Source organism: Petromyzon marinus, chromosome 39, assembly GCF_048934315.1.
Source record: "Petromyzon marinus isolate PM22_M1 ecotype Great Lakes invasive population chromosome 39, UKy_Petmar_22M1.pri1.0, whole genome shotgun sequence".
NCBI classification, from domain to species: Eukaryota; Metazoa; Chordata; class Hyperoartia; order Petromyzontiformes; family Petromyzontidae; genus Petromyzon; species Petromyzon marinus.
In genome coordinates this window covers 4,557,400-4,577,514 of record NC_133705.1, presented here as the reverse complement: position 1 = coordinate 4,577,514, position 20,115 = coordinate 4,557,400, and the positions used below count along the sequence as shown (strand labels likewise).

Below are 20,115 nucleotides of genomic sequence, written 5' to 3'. Positions count from 1 at the left end.
AACACACGTGGCTCTGATAATAGACGGCATTGTCTTTGAAACTGATTCGCCTACACCACAGACATCCTTCTTTATGGCCCAGTCTCATCAGTATCAGACCAGAGAATAACGCCAACAGGCGAACAGCACAAGGACAATGCCACACATATATAGCTCGGGTGAGAAGCTATATAATGGAGCAGCTTCATTCCATGCCAAAGGTAACTATTTGGTGTTTGAACATCTTATGAAAGTATTATACCTATGGTCATTCAGAAGAGACACAATAAGTCAATCACACACGACCAAGATAATATGTATTCCATAGGTTCAGAGCCTCACCAACCGCCTTTGTCTTCCAGCAGCTAACACAGCACATAGTAGCGGTAAATCAGTATCCCCTTAATTTACCAAATATCACGCAAGGATTACAAACCGTGACGTGAGTGCTGTAAACGCTGCTCAAAACGAACTTTGAGTCACTTGCAGAGTCAAAACTGTGGAAAGCGGTACAGTACCAAGCTATTATTTCGCTTAACTATTTCGTGAAGAGTGAATGGAATCGTGGCGATAATAAAGATAGCTGAACAAATAGGTCAAAAGGACTCCCCCCCGCCGCCGCCGCTTCCAGATGAATTATTGCGGAAAGTTGTAAAACCAGCCAAACACTCTGAGGAGCAATTAAGCGGCTGTTCCCACATGCTTAGAGCGAAATCAAAAGGAACTCCGGTCCTTTGTGAGAAGACGCGCCGAGGTGGGAGAATTTCAGATATCAGCAAGAACACATGACACGCAAATCAGTATCGCGTGTGGCACGCTTCGGGGTATGACCTCGAAATCAACCATGGGTGTCGTGTCTCACAGAGGAGAGGGGCGATGTATTGCCAAGTACCGAGCTCGGCACTGACCGACAGAGTATGGCTGGAAGTTGAACTCTCCGTTGCCCGCGCGAAGCTGTCAGCTGCAGCCAAGGGAGAGAGCACAGAGCAGTAGAGAGATCCTGACCAGAGCAGCAAAAAGACGTAGTGTCGGCGCTGGCGAGAGCGCCAGATGTTCGACCCACACACACACACATGGACCCAGACGGAACCGAGACGAGTGTGAAGAGCGGCGTTCAGCGGACGGGCTGCGAGCACTCTCTCACGACGGGCACCGCCGACGGCGGGCATCGTGCCGACTCAACAACCACCCAGCAGTGGAAAGAACCTGTCGGCGCAGCCAAGAGAGGGAGTGTCGGTGCAGGCGGGATCGCCGTGTGTATGACAGGTCCACACCCGACCCATCGCCTCGCGTCGGAGCCCGCGAACTCAAAAGAGGTCAGCAAGATGACAGCACATCCACACACACACACACAGCGCATATCGGGACTAATAGGATTGCTCCCAAAGTGATGTTTGCCTTTCAAAAAGGGTGGCCATCCCAAGGTGGTGCGTTAACTATTAGCGGATCGTGAATAGCATTGTTCTGTCCATTGAGTTGAATGAATGCGTTCGTTTAGAAGCATTTTAGTCATTCGTTTTCGTTAATTGCATAAGGTTACCAATGAGTTCATTGATGGCACACTAGACATTTAAAAGCATCTATGTTGCGAAGCTACACACTCACAGGAATACTATTGCGTCGAGATTTTTCCTTTGGTCACAGAATCTTGCCCGCTAATTCATCGATGTCCCCTTTGCCGATTGATAAGCATCGATCTTGATTTGAAGCTTTCGTGACTGCAGGAATCCATACTCTTTGGTTCTTTCGGTAGAGTCACGTAGTAGGTAGAAAATAAAATAAATCACGACGTTTCGGGCGCAACACAAGCGGTCGTGGAAAATATCATCCAGCAGTGGAATTGCTGAACCAGCGAGAGAGCAGCTACAGCAAGGTTGGGCAAACAGGCACACTGCACGCACACTATTGTTCCAGGACATTCTGTTGATTGCATAATCTTACCAATGAACTCATTGATGAGACACGAGACATTTATAAATATTCTCTCCTCGTGTGTGGTCGCGCTACACTGAGTGGTCGCCTTTTGTTCTCACTGAAGCCCCATTAGACAATTGATAAGCGTCTGTTAGCTAAACAAACACTCGCACATATACTATTGTTGCGGGACGCGTCTTAATGACATAATCTTACCAATGAATGCATTGATGTCTACTTTTGCCCTGGGCGCATGTTTCTTTATCACTGTTCGTGTGAATATCGTCATATTATTTTTTAAGGACTTTTCCTATCGCACTGCATGGTCGCTCTCCTGTTGCTTAGTTTTAGCAAACGTAACCATTGAGGGTAAATTGTACGGATCAATGAGTAGGACATCTCCAGGAGAACTGTGTTTGACAATTCCGAGCATATTAAAGTGTTTTCAGATATTAAAGTTGCTTAACACAGAAGGCTCTGAGTGGTTCCTTCCTAAGTTCATGCGTAATAATCTCAATTGCAAGAACTGTATCCTGCGGTGAGATCTGAATTCTGAGACATGACATAAACACACTAAAACATAACCAGTAAAAGTTAAAGCGAGAATCGTTGTATTATCACGATTGCTAATATACCCCCAGACAACGAAGCCGACCCTAATTAGCATACGTGCATTGATTTTCATAATTGCATAAATTAGCATAATTTCGCAAAATTATACATTTTTATTTTTCATTTAATTTTTCCTATTTTTCAAGTTTAATTTATTAGGTATAGCCCTGTGAGCCATGCGGCTCTTAAGTCGGGTGCAACCGCAACAAATAAAATATTAATCTACATTGCAGAAAACTATTACACCACAACCAGACCAAAATAAAGCTACAAAAACAATGTGACAACAGTAATCATAGGAACAAAACAATATATAAAAGAGCTCCCCCTAAATCGATCGTCTGCTTGTCGACCCACCCCGGCAACGCCTCACCGAGTCTTTTCTCGGCCCCCCTTGACTGGGACAAACTTCCCCCGACACGTTAAGCCAAGGCCGTAATTATAAAATTCAAATATGCTCAAAATATCCCCCCCAATATATTGCTATAAAAAAATTATTGCTATGCTATGTAAATAAAAACAACAATTTGCTAAACCTTGGCCACAACATCAGGACTTGTCTTCATATAAATCAATGCATAGATTTCTAGGTTAGATCGCGTTATTTATAAATGTGTCGTAACCCTCCACCACCCGACACGGCCAATCAGCAAAGTGTCACGTTGACAAAAGACAAAAAATGCACTACTCTAGCCCACCGGTGTGTATATCGGATTCATTGTTTATGTGGCAGATGCTATATTGGACAGACGGGACGTAACATCAGCGTAAGACTAAAAGAACATCAGAGAAATATTAAATTATCTCAAACACAATTGTCGGCAGTGGCAGAACATGCTTGTCAACAAGGACACTCGATTGATTTTGATAACGTTGAAGTGTTGTGTAAAACTAATTATTACTGGCAAAGACTAATTAGAGAATCCATTGAAATTGAGAGGAATAAAAATAACTTTAATCGCTCTGACAGCTACAGGCTTAGTGCGGCCTGGAAGCGTATTATTAAATAATACACATTACAATTCCTTATAGGGGAAACACATACTAATTAACGAATTACTAACATAGCATATAACCACTAACACACATTACAACTAATTACTAATCTACAACTCATTACTAATCATAACCATTGACTGATTACTAATCGATTATATAATTACAATACCCCCCCCCCTCCGCCTCAAATCACTGCACCTGATATGAGTTAAACGATGACGTCACCCTGCTGCTCTATTTTAAACCGGGAGCAAGCGAGGGCTTTACCATTCTGGCGAATTGCCCGATGATGCTGGATGTAATTACCAGCGAAACGTCGTACTACTCAAACTGTAAATGTTGTGGATTCACTCTTCAACACACCGGCGGGCAAAAGTAGTGAATTATTTGTCTTTTGTCAACGTGACACTTTTTTTTGCTGATTGGCCGTGTCGGGTGGTGGAGGGTTACGACACATTTATAAATAACGCGATCTAACCCAAAAACCTTTATTATGAATAATATTGGTCGCGAAAGCCTACGTGTTAAACTGCATAGATTTCTGTTTATATGATTGTGGTTATGGTTGTACTTTATTAATCCCTAATCTCTGTCATTACATACAATGAAACAAGAAATGGTAAAAAGGTAAAAAGAGGAATGTAATACAATATACACTATTAGACATTGTTGTAAATAAATACATAAAAAGTCCATCCGATGTGTTATTGATTTTTTTATATTTTAGGCAGGAAATTAGTTTTCAAATGTAGATAGTTTTCTGGGTTGGGAAGATTTGGTCCCCCCAATTGTTGACTCCATGGCTACGGCCTTGCGTTAAGCGATCGCCTTTGCTCGCTAAGTTTCCACTCCTGACTCACAACTCACTCCTATTGTTATCCCTAGCTCACCCCCACCCCTCCTTCTTCACATTCTGATCACATGGCTATCACTCATTCACCCCCATTCATTCAATCCATTCGTCATCATCATCACATCCTGTCATTGCTTTCACCGAATTCACGCATCATCATCATCATCACAGATTCGCCCCCATTGCTTCCTCTCATCCATTTCATTCTCATCTCCAAAAACACAAAGACCCCCCGTATAGCCTCACCAGACTGTTGGGGCAAGTGCTGTTAGCTAGCACCTATAAAGGCCGGAACAGCACACGAAGAGGTGGGTGGCCAGTACCACGCCCGGCCGCCTTTGTCTCCCGAGTGGCAGATGTTTACACACCGCACCAGGTACTGATTTGAGGCTGAGTCTACCTAGGGGATGCCCAGGACCGGTTCAGACATTCGTCACCGGTGTTGGTGGCCGTGAGCGGGACTCGAACTCGCTGGCGCCGGGTTCGTAGTGCAGCGGAGTGCTCGAACCGCTACACCACCGCTACTTTATAGGGGCGCTTTATGCCAACCGTTAAGACGCGAGAAGAGTCTCAAGGCTTCCTTTTCAGGAGGCTCCTGCCAGCTCTCCGCAGTAACGGGTGGGTGCAATAATTACTGAGGCTCTCCTGCTGCTGCTGCTGCTGCTGCGTAACGTTTGAGTATTCGGTCGTTGTGAGTTGTGTTTGTCTCTCTCCAAGGCCGTAGCCATGGAGTAAACATTGGGGGGGACTAAATCTTCCAGGGAGTCTAGGCCCCCCCCCCGCCCAGAAATAATCTAAATTTGAAAACAATTTTCCTGCCTAAAATATTAAAAAATTCACTAACACATGGGATGGACTTTATTGTTTACAATAATGTCTTGTAGTGTATTGTATTACATTGCTCTGTTTTTTCACCATTTATTGTTTCATTGTATGTAATGACAGAGATTAGGGATTTATAAAGTACAACCTTAACCACAATCATATAAGCAGAAATCTATGCTTTGTTACAGTGAGGGAAAAAAAGTCTTTGATCCCCTGCTGATTTTGTACGTTTGCCCACTGACAAAGAAATGATCATACTCTTTGGTTCTATTCGGTAAAGTCACGTAGGTAAAAAATAAAACAACAAAAATCACGACGTTTCGGCCACAACACAAGTGGCCTTCATCAGGTGAAGGGATCAGGCTGTCTCGAGGACAGCGCTGGAGTGAAACACAGCCACGCTCAGACCGCGACCTTTAAGCTGTGTGCGAGGAAACAAGGTGCCTTGACAAAGGAATTAGAATAAAAATTAGCATTTGATTGGCCGACTTAGCATAGAGGTGGTGTACGGGTGCACATGCCGGTTGGCACGGGGGGGGAAGGGGGAGTTTACCTATTGATGGTGTGAAAAGGGAATTTTTAAGAGATGCGAAAGTTTGGGGTACCACTACTTGAAAAATATACTGTACCATTGAAAATTAGTTTAATGTTTGGTTCGATTTAGAACATATTTCCAATTGTTGCTTAATTTGAAACCATCAGCTCGGTTGAAATTGTGTCTGTGTTTGTAGATCTGAATGCCTCGTGAACAAATCTCTGATAAAAACCCGTGGGTTTGCAAAGAACCTTGGTATCGGAGAAAATTATATCGTGAACCAAGGTTCTTTGCAAACCCACGGGTTTTTATCAGAGATTTGTTCACGAGGCAATTCAGATTTACAAACACAGACACAATTTCAACCGAGAAGATGGTTTCAAATTAAGCAACCATTGGAAAGATGTTCTAAATCGAACCAAACATTAAACTCATTTTCAATGGTACAGTATATTTTTTCAAGTAGTGGTACCCCAAACTTTCGCAGCTTCTTAAAATTCCCTTTTCACACCACCAGCATGTGGACTCTACCTTTCCCCCTCGCCGGCCTGCACATGTTCACCCCCTCCCCACCTTTCATCATGCTAAGTCCGCCTATTAAATGCACATTTTTATGCTAATTCCTTTGTCAAGGCACCTTAATTACTCTCACACAGCTTAAAGGTCGCGGTCTGAGCTTGGCTGTGTTTCACTCCAGCGCTGTCCTCTGGACAGTCCAGTACCTTCACCTGATGAAGGCCACTTGTGTTGCGGCCGAAACGTCGTGAATTTTTTTGTTCTTTTATTTTTTACCTACGTGACTTTACCGAATAGAACAAAAGAGTATGGATCCTTGCAGTCACGAAAGCTTCAAATCTAGAATTGAAGCTCCCTTTCCCGCAGGTGTCCAGCCGGGCCACGGGGTAAGAACGTTGCAACAACAAACAGCTGCAATAGCTCGGAGAGCAGCGCAAAGTGCACGGAATTTAAACAAATCACACAAACACTAAACCATTCCCATCGTACCAGGCGAAGCCCACTGACGTGTTAACTTATTTGTCAGAAGCGAGTTGGCTATCGCGAATGATAGCGCATCAAAGTGGCTCATCATTTGGACATTTTTAGCAGCACAACATGTGTCTACATGATCTCAATGCGAGTTTCTAAACGTGGAGGGGACACCCCGGAGGAAAAAAATCCACGCGACCACGGGAAGAGAGACAACGCAAACTGCAAATAAACAGCAGGCGTCAGGTGCGGGATCGAACCCACGACCTCCTGCATACCAGGCGAGGTCGTTAACATTTACACATCCCATCAGCACCGCGACGACATTGTGAGAATTAATAAATCCAGTGGCATTCATTCAGGACCAGCACAACGACGGAGAGGTTTTGACACTGACATTGTCTCATCAGTGAAATCCCGGCAAACTGCTCAGACATACCGGTGAGCGGCCCAGATGCTGCAGGGATAATCTCTCTCCCTCTCTTTCTCTCAAAATCACAGCAACGCCTCACACTCACAAGGACTATTCTGTACGATCTCGGGAACATTCACATTAAAACATCGGCAATAAAGAGTTGCTCTTTAGGGGGGGCTGGCGCCTGTCATGCGAATGTGGAGTTCTCCACCGTGCTTTGGGGCTGCATGTGGAGATGAGCGATGTCGTTCGTTGTCGTGCATCTGTCCTCATAGCCATCATCACACCATCACATGTCTCATCATCACACCATCACATGTCTCATCATCACACCATCACATGTCTCATCATCACACCATCACATGTTCCATCATCACCATCACATGTCTCATCAACACCATCACATGTCTCATCATCACACCATCACATGTCTCATCATCACACCATCACATGTCCCATCATCACACCATCACATGTCTCATCATCACACCATCACTTGTCCCATCATCACACCATCACATGTCCCATCATCACACCATCACATGTTCCATCATCACCATCACATGTCTCATCATCACCATCACATGTCTCATCATCACACCATCACATGTCTCATCATCACACCATCACATGTCCCATCATCACACCATCACATGTCTCATCATCACACCATCACATGTCTCATCATCACACCATCACATGTATCATCATCACACCATCACATGTCTCATCATCACACCATCACATGTCTCATCATCACCATCACATGTCTCATCATCACACCATCACATGTCTCATCATCACACCATCACATGTCCCATCATCACACCATCACATGTCTCATCATCATCACCATCACATGTCTCATCATCACCATCACATGTCTCATCATCACACCATCACATGTCTCATCATCACACCATCACATGTCCCATCATCACACCATCACATGTCTCATCATCATCACCATCACATGTCCCATCATCACACCATCACATGTCTCATCATCATCACCATCACATGTCCCATCATCACCATCACATGTCCCATCATCACCATCACATGTCCCATCATCACCATCACATGTCCCATCATCACCATCACGCGATAACCTCCATCACCTCCCAATCTCTTACCCCCACACCATCACATGTCCCATCATCACCATCACGCGATAACCTCCATCACCTCCCAATCTCTTACCCCAACACCATCACATGTCCCATCATCACCATCACGCGATAACCTCCATCACCTCCCCATCTCTTACCCTAACACCATCACATGTCCCATCATCATCATCACGCGATAACCCCCATCACCTCCCCATCTCTTACCCCCACACCATCACATCCATCACCATCACACGATAACCTCCATCACCTCCCCATCTCTTACCCCCAAACCATCACATTCATCACCATCACACGATAACCCCCATCACCACCCCCATCTCTTACCCCAACACCATCACATTCATCATCATCATCACGATAACCCCCATCACCACCCCCATCTCTTACCCCCACACCATCACATTCATCATCACACGATAACCCCCATCACCCGGCACCATCACCCCATCTCTCAACCCACACATCACACATTAATTACCATCATCCCACCTCTCACTTCACACCATCACACACTAACCCCCATCACCACCATCACCCCACCTGTTACCCCTCATCATTACACATTCATCATCACACGCGAAGCGCCATCACCCGGCACCATCACACATTCATCATCACCATCGCACGCGATCCGCCATCACCACCATCACCCCACACCATCACATTCACCACCATCGCACGCGAACCCCCATCACCACCACCATCACCCCACCTCTCACCCCACACCATCACATTCATCATCATCATCATCATCACACGCCATCCCCCATCACCACCACCATCACCCCACCTCTCACCCCACACCATCACATTCATCATCATCACACGCCATCCCCCATCACCCCACACCATCACATCCATCATCATCATCACACGCCATCCCCCATCACCCCACATCATCACATTCATCATCATCACACGCCATCCCCCATCATCACCACCATCACCCCACCTCCCACCCCACACCATCACATTCATCATCATCATCATCACACGCCATCCCCCATCACCCCACACCATCACATGCATCATCATCACACGCCATCCCCCATCACCCCACACCATCACATTCATCATCATCACACGCCATCCCCCATCATCACCACCATCACCCCACCTCCCACCCCACACCATCACATTCATCATCATCATCATCACACGCCATCCCCCATCACCCCACACCATCACATTCATCATCACCATCATCGCACGCGACCCCCCATCGCCACCACCATCGCCAACCCCACGGCATCACGCACGCGCCCACGCACGCACGCGCACGCGCGCGCGCCCCCTGGGTGTTCGTGATGAGCGGGCGGCTCCGGCGCGCGTGCGTCACGCGGAGGAGACGGAACGTGACGACGAGGAGGAGGAACGTGACATAGGGAGCAGCAAGAGACCGACACTCTCTCACCTCATCACCCAGCTCATCACCACCGCATCACCATCCCTTCGTCACCAGCTCACGATCCATCACATCAACCTCGGCACCTCGTCGATTAATTCAACTGGCCGGACCGCTGTCTCCATCATCGCCGTCATCAATCACCTCGACGATGAACCCAGACACCGCTTCAGTGAGGAGGTGGCTGATGTCACCGCAACGGTGAAGCGAGTGAGTAATGCTTTCTTGGTATTCACCTCATCATCACCACTAACGTCAGTACATCATCAGTACATCATCACCACTAACGTCAGTACATCATCAGTACATCATCATCACTAACGCCAGTACATCATCAGTACATCATCAGTACATCATCACCACTAAAGCCAGTACATGATCAGTACATCATCAGTACATCATCACCACTAACGTCAGTACATCATCAGTACATCATCACCACTAACGTCAGTACATCATCAATACATCATCAGTGCATCATCATCAGTGCATCATCAGATATTCTTCATGACATCATCATCACCACCACCACCATCATGATCACTATCGTCATCAGTACAATCATCATCATCATCATCATCGCACCGTATTCACCATCAATACCATCAGTACATCATCATCATTGCACCGTATTCACCATCAATACCATCAGTTCATCATCATCATCATTGCACCGTATTCACCATCGATACCATCAGTACATCATCATCATTGCACCGTATTCACCATCAATACCATCAGTACATCCTCATCATTGCACCGTATTCACCATCAATACCATCAGTTCATCATCATTGCACCGTATTCACCATCAATACCATCAGATCATCATTGCACCGTATTCACCATCAATACCATTAGTACATCATCATCATTGCACCGTATTCACCATCAATACCATCAGTACATCATCATCGCACCGTATTCACCATCAATACAATTAGTACATCATCATCATCATTGCACCGTATTCACCATCAATACCATCAGTACATCATCATCGCACCGTATTCACCATCAATACCATTAGTACATCATCATCATTGCACCGTATTCACCATCAATACCATCAGTTCATCATCATCATCATTGCACCGTATTCACCATCAATACCCTCAGTACATCATCATCCCACCGTATTCACCATAAATACCATCAGTACATCATCATCATCATCACACCGTATTTACCATCAATACCATCAGTACATCATCATCATCGCACCGTATTCACCATCAATACCCTCAGTACATCATCATCCCACCGTATTCACCATAAATACCATCAGTACATCATCATATTCATCATCGCATCATCACCAAAGTGATCCCAATCAACATGGTTAGTACATTATATTATCCATTACATCATCATGATTACTAAGGTCCATCATAGTAATCAAATATCAATACCAGCATCGTCAGTACAATCAGCAGACCATCACTGAATCATCATCAATACATCATTACGTCATATTTGCCATCATCGTGATTACCATGATCATTACCGCAATCATCATTATCATCACCACTGTAATCATAATCATTACATCATAACATCATCATTGCTTTATCGTTACAAGTCAGAATCATCTCCATCAGCATCAACACCATCATCAGGATTATTATCAGTGGCAGCATAGCGAGCATCATCATCATCACCACCGCAATCATCTTCACCATCACGGCCAACAAGAGCATCACGGCTGACGATTTGTAGAGGTCATGAGTCGTGTGTTGTGTGTGAGTTGTGTGTGTGGTGTGTGTGAGGTGTGTGTGTGTGTGAGGTGTGTGTGTGTGAGTTGTGTGTGTGTGAGGTGTGTGTGTGTGTGAGGTGTGTGTGTGTGTGTGAGTTGTGTGTGTGGTGTGTGTGTGAGGTGTGTGTGTGTGTGAGGTGTGTGTGTGTGAGTTGTGTGTGTGTGAGTTGTGTGTGTGTGTGAGGTGTGTGTGTGTGTGTGTGAGTTGTGTGTGTGAGGTGTGTATGTGAGGTGTGTGTGTGTGAGTTGTGTGTGTGTGAGTTGTGTGTGTGTGTTAGTTGTGTGTGTGTGAGGTGTGTGTGTGTGAGGTGTGTGTGTGAGTTGTGTGTGTGTGAGTTGTGTGTGTGTGAGGTGTGTGTGTGTGAGTTGTGTGTGTGTGAGTTGTGTGTGTGAGTTGTGTGTGTGTTAGTTGTGTGTGTGTGAGGTGTGTGTGTGTGTTAGTTGTGTGTGTGTGAGGTGTGTGTGTGTGTTAGTTGTGTGTGTGTGAGTTGTGTGTGTGTGAGTTGTGTGTGTGTGAGTTGTGTGTGTGTGTGAGTTGTGTGTGTGTAAGTTGTGTGTGTGTGAGTTGTGTGTGAGGTGTGTGTGTGTGTGAGTTGTGTGTGTTGTGTGTGTGAGTTGTGTGTGTGAGTTGTTTGTGTGTGTGTGTGAGTTGTGTGTGAGGTGTGTGTGTGTGTGTGAGGTGTGTGTGTGTGTGAGTTGTGTGTGTGTGAGTTGTGTGTGTGTGTGTGTTGTGTGTGTGTGAGTTGTGTGTGTGTGTGTGAGGTGTGTGTGTGAGTTGTGTGTGTGTGTGTGAGTTGTGTGTGTGAGTTGTGTGTGTGTGAGAGAGTTTTGTGTGTGTGTGAGGTGTGTGTGTGTGAGTTTTGTGTGTGTGTTGTGTGTGTGTGTGTGAGTTGTGTGTGTGTGTGTGTGAGTTGTGTGTGTGTGTGTGAGTTGTGTGTGTGTGTGTGAGTTGTGTGTGTGTGTATGTGAGTTTTGTGTGTGTGAGTTGTGTGTGTGTGAGTTGTGTGTGTGTGAGTTGTGTGAGTTGTGTTTGAGTTGTGTGTGTGAGTCGTGTGTGTGTGAGAGTTGTGTGTGTGTGAGTTGTGTGTGTGTGAGAGTTTTGTGTGTGTGTGTGAGGTGTGTGTGTGAGTTGTGTGTGTGTGTTGTGTGTGTGAGTTGTGTGTGTGTGAGTTGTGTATGTGAGGTGTGTGTGAGTCGCGTGTGTGTGTGAGTTGTGTGTGTGTGTGAGTTGTGTGTGTGTGTGAGTTGTGTGTGTGAGTTGTGTGTGAGGTATGTGTGAGTTGTGTGTGTGTGAGTTGTGTGTGTGTGTGAGTTGTGTGTGAGTTGTGTGTGTGTGAGTTGTGTGTGTTGTGTGTGTGTGTGAGTTGTGTGTGTGTGAGTTGTATGTGTGTGTGAGTTGTGTGCGTGTGAGTTGTGTGTGTGTGAGTTGTGTGTGTGTGTGAGTTGTGTGTGTGTGTGAGTTGTGTGTGAGTTGTGTGTGTGTGTGAGAGTTGTGTGTGAGTCGTGTGTGTGTGTGAGGTGTGTGTGTCTGTGTGAGATGTGTGTGTGAGGTGTGTGTGTGAGTTGTGTGTGTGTGAGGTGTGTGTGTGTGTGAGTTGTGTGTGTGAGGTGTGTGTGTGAGTTGTGTGTGTGGGTGAGTTCTGTGGTGTGTGTGAGTTGTGTGTGTGTGTGAGTCCTGTGTGTCTGTGTGAGTTCTGTGTGTGAGTTCTGTGGTGTGTGTGTGTGAGGTGTGTATGTGAGTTGTATATGTGAGTTGTGTGTGTGAGTTGTGTGTGTGAGTTGTGTGTGAGTTGTATATGTGAGTTGTGTGTGTGTGTGAGTTGTGTATGTGAGTTGTATATGTGAGTTGTGTGTGTGAGTTGTGTGTGTGAGTTGTGTGTGTGTGAGTTGTGTGTGAGTTGTGTGTGTGAGTTGTGTGTGTGAGTTGTGTGTGTGTGTGAGTTGTGTGTGTGTGAGTTGTGTGTGTGTGTGAGTTGTGTGTGTGAGAGTTGTGTGTGAGTTGTGTGTGTGAGTTGTGTGTGAGTTGTGTGTGAGTTGTGTGTGTGAGTTGTGTGTGTGAGTTGTGTGTGTGTGTGAGTTGTGTGTGTGAGTTGTGTGTGTGAGTTGTGTGTGTGTGTGTGAGTTGTGCGTGTGAGTTTTGTGTGTGAATTGTGTGTGTGTGTGTGAGGTGTGTGTGTGTGAGTTGTGTGTGTGTGTGTGAGGTGTGTGTGTGTGTGTGAGTTGTGTGTGTGTGAGTTGTGTGTGTGTGAGGTGTGTGTGTGTGTGTGTGAGTTGTGTGTGTGTGAGTTGTGTGTGTGTGTGAGGTGTGTGTGTGTTGTGTGTGTGTGTGAGTTCTGTGTGTGAGGTGTGTGTGTGTGTGAGTTGTGTGTGTGTGAGTTGTGTGTGTGTGTGAGTTGTGTGTGAGTTGTGTGTGTGTGTGAGTTGTGTGTGTTTGTGAGTTGTGTGTGTGTGTGAGTTGTGTGTGTGTGAGTTGTGTGTGTGTGTGAGTTGTGTGTGTGTGTGTGAGTTGTGTGTGAGTTGTGTGTGTGTGTGAGTTGTGTGTGTGTGTGAGTTGTGTGTGTGTGTGAGTTGTGTGTGTGTGTGAGTTGTGTGTGTGTCTGAGTTGTGTGTGTGTGAGTTGTGTGTGTGAGTTGTGTGTGTGAGTTGTGTGTTAGTTGTGTGTGTGAGTTGTGTGTGTGTGTGTGAGTTGTGTGTGTGTGTGAGTTGTGTGTGTGTGTGTGAGTTGTGTGTGTGAGTTGTGTGTGAGTTGTGTGTGTGTGAGTTGTGTATGTGAGGTGTGTGTGAGTCGCGTGTGTGTGTGAGTTGTGTGTGAGTCGCGTGTGTGTGTGAGTTGTGTGTGTGTGTGAGTTGTGTGTGTGAGTTGTGTGTGTGTGAGAGTTGTGTGTGTGTGAGTTGTGTGTGTGAGTTGTGTGTGTGAGTTGTGTGTGAGGTATGTGTGAGTTGTGTGTGTGTGTGAGTTGTGTGTGTGAGTTGTGTGTGAGTTGTGTGTGTGAGTTGTGTGTGTGTGTGTGAGTTGTGCGTGTGAGTTTTGTGTGTGAATTGTGTGTGTGTGTGTGTGAGGTGTGTGTGTGTGAGTTGTGTGTGTGTGTGTGTGAGGTGTGTGTGTGTGTGTGAGTTGTGTGTGTGTGAGTTGTGTGTGTGTGAGGTGTGTGTGTGTGTGTGAGTTGTGTGTGTGTGAGTTGTGTGTGTGTGTGAGGTGTGTGTGTGTTGTGTGTGTGTGTGAGTTCTGTGTGTGAGGTGTGTGTGTGTGTGAGTTGTGTGTGTGTGAGTTGTGTGTGTGTGTGAGTTGTGTGTGAGTTGTGTGTGTGTGTGAGTTGTGTGTGTGTGTGAGTTGTGTGTGTGTGTGAGTTGTGTGTGTGTGTGAGTTGTGTGTGAGTTGTGTGTGTGTGTGAGTTGTGTGTGTGTGTGAGTTGTGTGTGTGTGTGAGTTGTGTGTGTGAGAGTTGTGTGTGTGAGTTGTGTGTGTGAGTTGTGTGTGTGTGTGAGTTGTGTGTGTGTGTGTGAGTTGTGTGTGTGTGTGAGTTGTGTGTGTGTCTGAGTTGTGTGTGTGTGAGTTGTGTGTGTGAGTTGTGTGTTAGTTGTGTGTGTGTGTGAGTTGTGTGTGTGTGTGTGAGTTGTGTGTGTGTGTGAGTTGTGTGTGTGAGTTGTGTGTGTGAGTTGTGTGTGAGTTGTGTGTGTGTGAGTTGTGTATGTGAGGTGTGTGTGAGTCGCGTGTGTGTGTGAGTTGTGTGTGTGAGTTGTGTGTGTGTGAGAGTTGTGTGTGTGTGAGTTGTGTGTGTGAGTTGTGTGTGTGAGTTGTGTGTGAGGTATGTGTGAGTTGTGTGTGTGTGAGTTGTGTGTGTGAGTTGTGTGTGAGTTGTGTGTGTGTGAGTTGTGTGTGTTGTGTGTGTGTGAGTTGTGTGTGTGTGTGAGTTGTGTGTGTGTGTGTGAGTTGTGTGTGTGAGTTGTGTGTGTGTGTGTGAGGTGTGTGTGTGTGTTGTGTGTGAGTTGTGTGTGTGTGTGAGTTGTGTGTGTGTGTGAGTTGTGTGTGTGAGTTGTGTGTGTGTGAGTTGTGTGTGTGTGTGTGAGTTGTGTGTGTGAGTGAGTTGTGTGTGTGAGTTGTGTGTGTGTGAGTTGTGTGTGTGTGTGAGTTGTGTGTGTGAGTGAGTTGTGTGTGTGAGTTGTGTGTGTGTGAGTTGTGTGTGTGTGTGAGTTGTGTGTGTGAGTGAGTTGTGTGTGTGAGTTGTGTGTGTGTGAGTTGCGTTGGAAGTGGTAGCGTAGTGGTTAGCGCTCCGCTGCGCTACAAACCCGGATACCTGAGTTGGATTCCCACTCACGGCCAACACCGGTGATGATTCTCTGAACCGGCTCTGGGCCTCCCCTAGGTCGACTCGGCCACAAATGAGTACGTGGTGCGATGTAAACATCGCCACTAGGGAGACAAAGGCGGCCGGTCGTGGTGCTGGCCACGAATCCCCTCCTGTGCCATCCCGGCCTTCATAGGTGCTACTCGTTGACAGCACTTGCCCCTACAGTTTGTTTGGGCTATACGGGGGATCTTTGTTTGTGTTGACATCCCTGCATCACCACCATCATCATCACCATCATCATCATTACCAGAATCATCATCCACCACCATCATCATCCAAACATCAACAACAACACCATCAGCAATATCATCATCAGAATCGTCACCCACCCATCTCCATACCACCACCACGAACAAAGTCACAACATCATCACTAACAACATCATCACCAACAACATCATCACCAACAACATCATCACCAACATCATCACCAACAACATCATCACCAACAACATCATCACCAACATCATCACCAACAACATCATCACCAACAACATCATCACCAACAACATCATCACCAACATGATCACCAACAACATCATCACCAACAACATCATCACCAACATCATCATCACCAACAACATCATCACCAACAACATCATCATCACTAACAACATCATCACCAACAACATCATCACCAACATCATCACCAACAACATCATCACCAACAACATCATCACCAACATCATCACCAACAACATCATCACCAACATCATCATCACCAACAACATCATCACCAACATCACCAACAACATCATCACCAACATCATCACCAACAACATCAACACCAACAACATCATCACCAACATCATCACCAACAACATCATCACCAACAACATCATCACCAACAACATCATCACCAACAACATCATCACCAACAACATCATCATCACTAACAACATCATCACCAACAACATCATCACCAACATCATCACCAACAACATCCTCATCAACAACATCATCACCAACAACATAATCACCAACAACAACATCATCACCAATAACATCATCACCAACAACATCATCATCACTAACAACATCATCACCAACATCATCACCAACATCATCATCAGTGTCAATGGGATAATCTTGTCACGTTGCCATGACAACTGTGTTAATTACGCTAATTATCAATCCAGTCACGCTCCCAAAGCGCTCGCAGCACTGCGGGGGTGTTGAGGTCAGTGCCGTGCCCGACCGCCTTTGTCTCCCCAGTCCTGATGCGTGTGCGTCCGGTTTCATTTATTTAACAAACCCAGGCACTGAGTTAAGGCTGAGTCGACCTAAGGGATGTACAGAACCGACTCAGACATTCGTCACCGATGTCGTTGTGAACAGGAATCAAACTCGGATCGCCAGGCATTGACCCGGCGGTGACAGCGCGCTAACCACTGCGCCCACCGCTCATCCGTGCACACGTGACCACAAACTGCCGTGTGCAAGTGGCGGGTTCACGTCGCCACGGTGATGGTGCCAGGCTAGGTGCACTATGGCTTCTCCAACACACAACGCATCCACAGCAGCATTCCGCTTGTCGTCTACACACAGACTGCTGGGCCAAAGTGCTGTTAGCGAGCACCTATTAAGGTCGCCGCCGGCGCACGAGGCGGGGGTGGGTGGTCAAGCACCACGCCCGGTCGCCTTTGTCTTCCCAAGTGGCGATGTTTTTACACACCGCACCAGGTACTCATTTGAGGCTGAGTCGACCCAGGGGAGACCCAGTACCGGTTCAGATATTCTCGCCACCGGTGTTCAAGGAATCGGAACTCGGGTCGATGCAGGGTTCGCAGCGTGGTGCGCTAACCACTGTGCCACCGCTCCCCAAAGATCCCCCGTATAGCCTTAGCAGACTGTTGGGGCAAGTGCTGTCAGAGAGTAGCACGTGTGAAGGCCGGCACCAAGGCCGTAGCCATGGAGTCAACATTGGGGGGGGGGGGGGGGGGGCAAATCTTCCAGGGGGTCTGGGGGTCCCAACCCAGAAAACTATCTACATTTGAAAACGAATTTCCTGCCTAAAATATAAAAAGAATCACTAACACACGGGATGGACTCTTTATTTATTTATTTACAACAATGTCTAATAGTGTATTGTATTACATTCCTCTGTTTTTACTTTTTTTTACCATTTCTTGTTTCATTGTATGTAATGGCAGAGATTAGGGGTTAATAAAGTACAATCACAATCATATAAACATAAATCTATGCATTGATTTATATGAAGACAAGTCCAGATGTTGTGGCCAAGGTTCAGCATTTTTTTGTTTATTATTTACATAGCATAGCAATTATTTTTCATAGCAATATATTGGGGGGGGGGGACATTTTGAGCATATTTGAATATTGTGTGGGTGGGGGGGGGGGGTGTGTGTCCCCCCCAATATAAATTACAATTACGACCTTGGCCGGCACGGCACACGAGGTGGGGGTGGGTGGCCAGCACCACGCCCGGCAGCAGCGCGATGCGCTCACCGCTGCGACACGCGGTGCACGGACGCACGCTCCCAGCCGCCAGTGCAGCCCTGCAGCCCTCCGTTGACTGCGAGCGGGTGAAGACTCCGATGCCATCGACGACGAGAAACCTCCCCTCCCCTCTCACGCTTTGAAAAATTGTCGTCGCGTAGAGCAAGCGGGGTGGGCCCCCGCAGGTCAGGAGACACGCGCACGAGGTTGTCGTACTTTAGTTTGAACAAATCGCGTCGGGATTTTGTTTATTTCATTTTGTTCTGAACGTTCAAACTGGGAGTGTCGTGCCGCCAGCTATGGCTGCACGTTTTTGTCGTACGTGTTATGTATATCGTTTATTGTTAAAATTTTAAATCGCAGTTCCTATGATTACTGTTGTTACATTGTTTTTGTAGCTTTATTTTGGCCTGGTTGTGGTGTAATAGTTTTCTGCGATGTAGATTCATATTTTGATTGTTGCGGTTGCACCCGACTTAAGAGCCGCATGGCTCACAGGGCTATACCTCATACATGAAACTTGACGCCCATTAACGTTCATGCGCGATGGATGAATAATTATTCTTTTGGAATTAATTGAGGACTTATTTTGTCCTTGAGTGTAATCTATGAACATTGGGCGAGATGTTAACTACCTCCTCCTGGTATGCAGGAAGCCGTGGGTTCGATCCCCACCTCGACGCCTGCTGCTGTATATTTGGAGTTTGCGGTGTCTCTCAATCTATCATCATCATCACGGTGAGTTTAACACGTGGGAGGCTTTCACGACCAATATTATTCATAATAAAGGTTTTTGGGTTAGATCGCGTTATTTATAAATGTGTCGTAACCCTCCACCACCCGACACGGACAATCATCAAAAAAGTGTCACGTTGACAAAAGACAAATAGTTCACTACTTTAGCCGACCGGTGTGTTGAAGAGTGAATCCACAACATTTACATTTTGAGTAGTACGACGTTTCAATGGTAATTACATCCAGCATCATCGGGCAATTCGCCAGAATGGTGAAGCCCTCACTTGCTCCCGGTCTTAAATAGAGCAGCAGGGTGACGTCATTATTCAACTCATTCAGGTGCAGTGATTTGAGGCGGGGGGGGGGATTACCAATCGATAATTATATAATCGATTGGTAATCAGTCAATGGTTATGATTAGTAATGAGTTGTAGATGAGTAATTAGTTGTAGTGTGTTATTGTGATTATATGCTACGTTAGTAATCCGTTAATTAGTATGTGTTTAACCCTATAAGGAATTATAGTATGTATTATTTAATAATACGCTTCCAAGCCGCACTAAGCCTGTAGCTGTCAGAGCGATTAAAGTTATTTTTATTCCTCTCAATTTCAATGGATTCTCGAATTAGTCTTTGCCAGTAATAATTAGTTTTACACAACACTTCAACGTTATCAAAATCAATTGAGTGTCCTTGTTGACAAGCATGTTCTGCCACTGCCGACAGTTGTGTTTGAGATAATTTAATATTTCTTTGGTGTTCTTTTAGTCTTTTGCTGATGTTACGTCCCATCTGTCCAATATAGCATCTGCCACATAAACAATTAATCCAATATACACCTTCTGTTGACCATTTAGGTAATTCGTCTTTAGTGCAAGATACTAGTTTTTAAATTTTGTGTACTGTACCAAATCTTACTTTAATGTTTTGCTTTTGCAATACACGGGCTAATTTTTCAGTTACTCCTGAGATATATGCAATTTTAATTGTTTTAACAATCTGATCGCTTTCAGCAGTGTTGCTTTGCGATCGTGATTTGGCATTCAGTGCTCTGTTAATTTGAGTATTATTGTAGCCATTTAGAACGTAAGACTACTGCAATAATTGCAAATTAATCCCTAAGAATGAGCAATACCAAATTAAGCCAAGGGCCTCAA

General features: G+C 45.7%; 1 protein-coding gene across 1 annotated transcript in view; it reads left to right on the top strand.

Annotated features, from left to right (window-relative positions):
* Positions 1 to 8,903: 8,903 nt before the first annotated feature.
* Positions 8,904 to 20,115, top strand: part of LOC116950558 (uncharacterized) — a 35,103-nt gene continuing 23,891 nt past the window's right edge. The window contains exons 1-2 of the mRNA XM_032968437.2: positions 8,904 to 9,870; positions 18,876 to 18,961. The gene's annotated coding sequence lies outside the window, so the exon portion shown is untranslated. The remainder of the gene's footprint in view (positions 9,871 to 18,875; positions 18,962 to 20,115) is intronic.